We start from the raw sequence: 5,918 nt of genomic DNA, 5'->3' as shown, positions 1-5,918 counted from the left end.
CTGCAGCAAAGATTCAACACGTTTTACAATGTTGTGATGATGTAACATCCTCCACCTGCAGTATAAATGCTCAGACATGTCAGTGCAGAGAACAATGGAAGCTCTGCTGGTTAAACTGGTGCTGGCAGCACTGCACTGCTCCTTAATGCTATTAGTCAATACAGAATATTGTACAGTTTCACATCACTGCTAATAACAACCATAATAAGTATAATAATATACTGTATTTAAATAACATACCAAAGAGGAGTAATAATATATAAATGAGAATTAAACACTTTTAATCTATGCTTAATAGTGTGGCATTAATATATAAGTGCTCCATTATTTTAATATATCTAAAAAAAATCAGGACTCGTACTTCTGAGTTTCTTGACATTAATTAAATGGATGAATCTCTCAATAAACAACATTGATTAGCTCCACAGAAGCTCCAACAACGAACATCCTGACTTCAGTCTTGACTGGAAGCAGAATGATGTACTTAATGCAGCAAGTTGAGGAAGTACACTCTCACTTCTCACCTCTTGCACAGCCGGTTTCCCACAGACTGCATGTAGAACACTAGTGTTTATTGCCTCACTGGGAATTGCCCGCGCGGCCTGGATAATCCGAGATTGAATATAGAGTGCCTCAGTGGTTTTTACTGTAACACATGCACTGTTTATAATCTTGTCTTGACATTTGCCTCTATCAACAATAAAAATATAATAATAAAATAATGATAAGTAATAAATGAATAGGTTAAACGTTTTAACAATAAAAACTAATTGATATTTAGAAAATTTGTCTGGAATAAAAAAAACTTATTCATGAGAAAACTTAAGTTATTATTAACTTTGTGCTGGAGCGAGCGACAGCGCTGCTCGCTGACTGTAAATCCTGCTTAAGACACACTACAGTTTGTATAAAATAGGTAAACGTGCTTCATCTCTCATGTTCAGCAGCTTTTTCTAACAGGAACTCTCTCTGATTTAAAACCAACAGACGTGATTTAAGAGGAAGCGGTATGTTGTTGGTTATGGTAAGTTTGACAAAAGCCTCATAACTTTGATGAAACTATGATCCTATAAGTTGACATGGTAATCATATCAGAACGCCTGTAAAATGATTTAAAATTATGTCTCATTTGACCTCTGACCTTCTTCAAGCTCAATAGACTGATTGAAGGTCTTCAGTATTTAATTGTTGAATAATGTTCATTTTTGAGTGCACATTTAAGAGAAATTCTGTCATAATAAAAGTGCAGTTTTGGTCCCTTTGATTCACATGGTGACAATCTGAGCTTCAGGCCAAGCTGTTGACTTTATGTAGCTCATCCAGATAGTTATGAAGTATGAAATATTTAGATGTTAATGTTTTTATGAGATCTCCTGATACTCTGCGTTCTGTTTAAAGGGAAAAAAAAGAACACAAAACAAAATGGCAGCTCAGGTGGATCACATGATCTCTGGCTTGATTCAGTGTTACTGCCACTCAAAGTGTTCTACCACAAGGCAGGATTTTTATCTCCATGCTGCACTTTAATTGACACTTCAACGCACTTTAGTGTCTGTCTCAGGTCCAGTTTAGAATAACTGATGAACCTAATAAGGACGTCTTCAAAGAGGCAGACCTCTGAACCTAGAAGACCTTAACTGTACACTGCCAAGAACTGATGGCATGCAGATTTGAGGAGCCAATGAATCAAACCACCAACTCTTGTGTGTGTGTGTGTAGGTATCGCTGGTGTGTGTGTGTGTGTGTGTGTGTGTGTGTTGTGTGTGTGTGGTATGTGTATATTTTTACAACAAACAGTTGGTCAAGCACTATTATTGGTAAAGCAGCGACCAGAAAAACAGTTCGCGCGAACTGGTCATGAACTTCATGATTCTCAGGTCAGCGATACTCTCAGTGGACTTGTCACTGGGAGTGTCAGTCATTCCACACGACCTCTCACAACGCTTTTATAAAACATCTTTTACATAACATTGATGTCATCAGAGGGATTCCCTCCTGCTCACTCGCAGGGAGAACCATGAACAACACAGGAAACACTTTTATGGGTGTTGGTTGTTGGTGCAAATCCACCAGAACCAACACCTCTGGTCGAGATCTGTGCCAAACCCAGATTCATTCATTTGCTTTGTTTCCAGCAGCAGTTTTATGATCTTTATGACTTTTTTACTGAAACAACCTTAGTGGATATTTACACAGATGGAAATTAAGAACATAAAAGCTCACTCAGATTACTCACAGTTTGTCTTTTAAAGCTCAGCAGAGAAGATTCAGTATTCCACACATTTTTGCCATTGGTTAACGCGCCTTGTCAAATAATGTTTTGAGTCTACATATAACACAGCAGGTTTATTATGCTGGAGAAGTTTCAGGAGTCATGAAAACTGTGTTGCGTGGAGACACTCTATTGGTGACGAGTTTCTGACACATTATGAGTATTTATAACTCTTTCATTTGTACGTTTCATTTCTTTCGTCACCAAAAGGACATGAAGCAGGGAACTCCTTCCTTGTTTTACCAAACAAGTAAACACTGACATGGAAACAACGAAGAGTTCGTGTCCTCTCTCTATGATCTGTGCTCTCTGTCGGCCGATTTTTTCCTCGGCTACTTCATATTTTATCTTTTAAAGCTTAAGTGTCCAAAAGAATCCTGTTCACTTAATTTCAGCAGTGTTTTAACTTTATTACTGAACACGTTTTCTGGATTTCATCTTTGAACCAGCGTTGTTAAACAATGAAAAATTGTTGCAGATAAAGTGAACACAGCTGGAACACTGGTGAGGAAACAGAACAATAATTACATACTAACTATAACTACACTGTAACACAATTTTAATATTGAATGGGGCTCCTAAACATGTTAGCAATGGAATAAGTTGTCATAAAATTATTAGGTCAGGTGATAACGTTTGCAATGTCACTGGAGTGGGACTGTACAGCCGTCAGTGTGTTAATGATAAAGTGAGAGGTCAGTCTTGTTTCGTCGGTCTGAAGGACGCCTCTCCTCTGCAGCCAAGGCAGTGAGAGGTTAGGTGCAACACTTGATGGATTAGTTATTACTGCCCCACAGTTGTTTTAGATTTAGCACAGCTTAAATCAAGCTGATGTTGAAACAAATGCGTGTGTGTTCAGTGAAGTGAAGTATTAGAAAACTAAAGAAAAATAAAAACTTGCAGAGAGCGAGAGAGAGAAGCAGTTTCAGTCTGAAACTGGTCATACACTCATGACCTATCGCCTGACCTATCCCTGGCTGTGTCAGTCTTCCAATACCTCCCACGCTTTTCAATAAACATCTCTCATGTCTGATGTCTCAGAGAGGCTTTCCTCAGAGGGAGAGCCATGTAACCAAACACTGGTAACACTTTTAATGAGTGTTGCTCGTCGACACACAACACGAAGCTTACAACTTCAACAACTCCAAATGGTTCCCAAAAGAAGAAAGAATCGCAGGACAACACGTGCAGCCTACCTGTGGGCTGTGGCGTAGCCCGACCAAGACCACCCGGGTTTATCCTGATGATATATTCCGCTCCGCAATGCTGCTTGCAGGAGCAAGGGAGGAATGAACCGGGAGGAAACCTGCGAGGCAGTGCCAGGCGCCACGCTGCATTAGTGTACACGTGACAAACAGAGAGCGAGAGCAATAGGGCGAGTGAGTAGCCCCATCTGGCGACACTGAGCTCTCACAGCATAAACACGGTTAACTCAACTCAGTCATATGTTCCTTATTCCTTGATGACATTCACCATTGTATTAAAATAGGGCGTTAACCTGGTGATGTGACGGGAGTTTCAGGGCGGTGTTTGCCATGCTTTCATACTTTTCACTCTCACTATCACCGGAAACAGTCTCAGTCCTCAATAAATGACTTTATTTGGATTGTTATTTGCACAGACACTGACTGCTCTTAACCCTGCTGTTTATCTCAGAGGGCGAGTGCTATCCTACCCTGGATCACCACCAAGCATTTTGGTTCAGGTATGTGGACGACACCTGGGTTGACAATCAAATCTCATATTTAAAACCATCATCCTCTGGAGCAAAAACTGGGTTCTTGAACAGACGCTACAACACAGAGCGAACAGCATCCCACGGATGAGGTGCCCTCAACTATAAAGGTGTTTACAAAAAACCTGCAGTCAGCTGAGACTGAAAGAAGCACGTGGATCAGTGCGAAATGTTTTCCCACTGAAAACATTCAGATTTGAACAAAATAAACTTTTAGGGTGTCTTCGCTTTTTTCGAGACTCAAACAAACATGTTGTTGTAATTTTTCGCACTGAATAGACAAAAGAAGAGACAGACAAAGTTTGATCAACATCCTGATCTGCTTCAGGGTGAACGAGGCTGAGCTGCTCGCTCCGTGTCCTGAAGGATTTTAGCGTCTTCTGACTAAAATCTGCAGGGTCATGGTTTCACCACTCGCCTCTCCACACCGCAGCGTGTCACATGTCAGTATTGTGTGCAGAGAGCAAATAGGAAGCTTGCTCATAATAAATCATCTTAAATACTTAAAAATAAAAATCAGCGCTGTCCCTACTGTGTTCTGTGCCGTGACTCAACACACGATGTCCCCACTACAACAATACAGAGAAACGAACGAGTACTGTGGCCGTTAACACTAAACTCTGCGGCAAACAAACGTCGAGTAATCACATTTGCAGTATAACATCACTGGGCAGAACACCATAAAAATCACGTGTTAGCAAAAATATGGTTTCCCTCGTGTATTTTAACGTCCTTACTGACCTTTTCCTCCCCTTGGCTTCGCCCGTGGCATCCACGGTTTCTCGAAGGACCATGAAGAAACAGCCTCTGTCACGTGACAATACTCCCAAGCCACGTGCCACTGCATACACTTTATTTCTCCACATTATATATAATTCAAGTATTTACTGAAGGAAAATAAAAGAGCAGAAAGTGTCGCTTGTGACTCGCGGACTGGTTCTCATTTTCTACTTTAATCAGAACTTTGTTTAAAACAACAACAACACAACTGAGGATCTCATTTGGCTGTTTTTCACCTGTATACTCTTTTTATTTACTGAACTTTTAACTCAGAATCAAAGTGCTGTGTTCTCAGCTTTATTTATTTAATTATTAAAAGCGTTGTTGTTTGTTACCCAATGACGTACGGTGTTTTGGGATTTGTGCATCACTTGGTGGTTTTAAAAGTTTTTGCATTTCTGAAAACACGATTAAATCCTCAGGGTTGAGTGGTTGCTCAGTTTAAAAGGCATTGATCCATGAGACATGAGAAAGATGATACAAAGCTGAACTGGAAAGAATGTGTCTTTGGAAAAGACATTTAGGAATTTATGTATTTAAATACTTATTTTTTGATTATTTGACAAAAAAAACCTAACACTAAAGCTTTCCTTGGTAGTGTGCAGAACAACTGATGACACTACAATCCCAGAAAGCTTAGAAGTCAACCATCACCATTTCAAGCAGTTGAGCTTTGAACCGTGGTGTGAAAAGTGGTAATAAAGAGATGCTGAAAAGCGCGTTCATACAAACTGTCGGGTCTACCGTGATATGTTTTACAATGGGACTTCTGCTCCTGAACCTCTGCGCAAGCGTCTCGCAAATCGGGGCTTCATCTTTACGCAGGCTGTAAGCTGTCCATCTGTGAGGCGTGAGCGGTGTTTGTTTTTTTAACATAGTTCACAGTGGAGAATAGCCTGCTGACAAATGTGGATCCAAGAGCCTAATTGGCCTACCTGGTTTGAAAGTCTCGATAAATGCGCGGCATTTTCGGGCGGGTATACCGGCTTCCGCAGTGTAACGCTTATCCTGAGCGATGAAAATAATAGAATTAATTGGATATTTATATTTCATATTACATATATCTTTCCAATTTAGAACTACAAGTTAAAAAAGACAAATAAAATAACACTTCAGCTTAAAATACTTCTA

This window comes from Astatotilapia calliptera, chromosome 3, assembly GCF_900246225.1.
Source record: "Astatotilapia calliptera chromosome 3, fAstCal1.2, whole genome shotgun sequence".
In the NCBI taxonomy this organism is placed as follows: Eukaryota; Metazoa; Chordata; class Actinopteri; order Cichliformes; family Cichlidae; genus Astatotilapia; species Astatotilapia calliptera.
The sequence above is the reverse complement of the archived record's forward strand: the minus strand, read 5'-3'. Positions refer to the sequence as shown.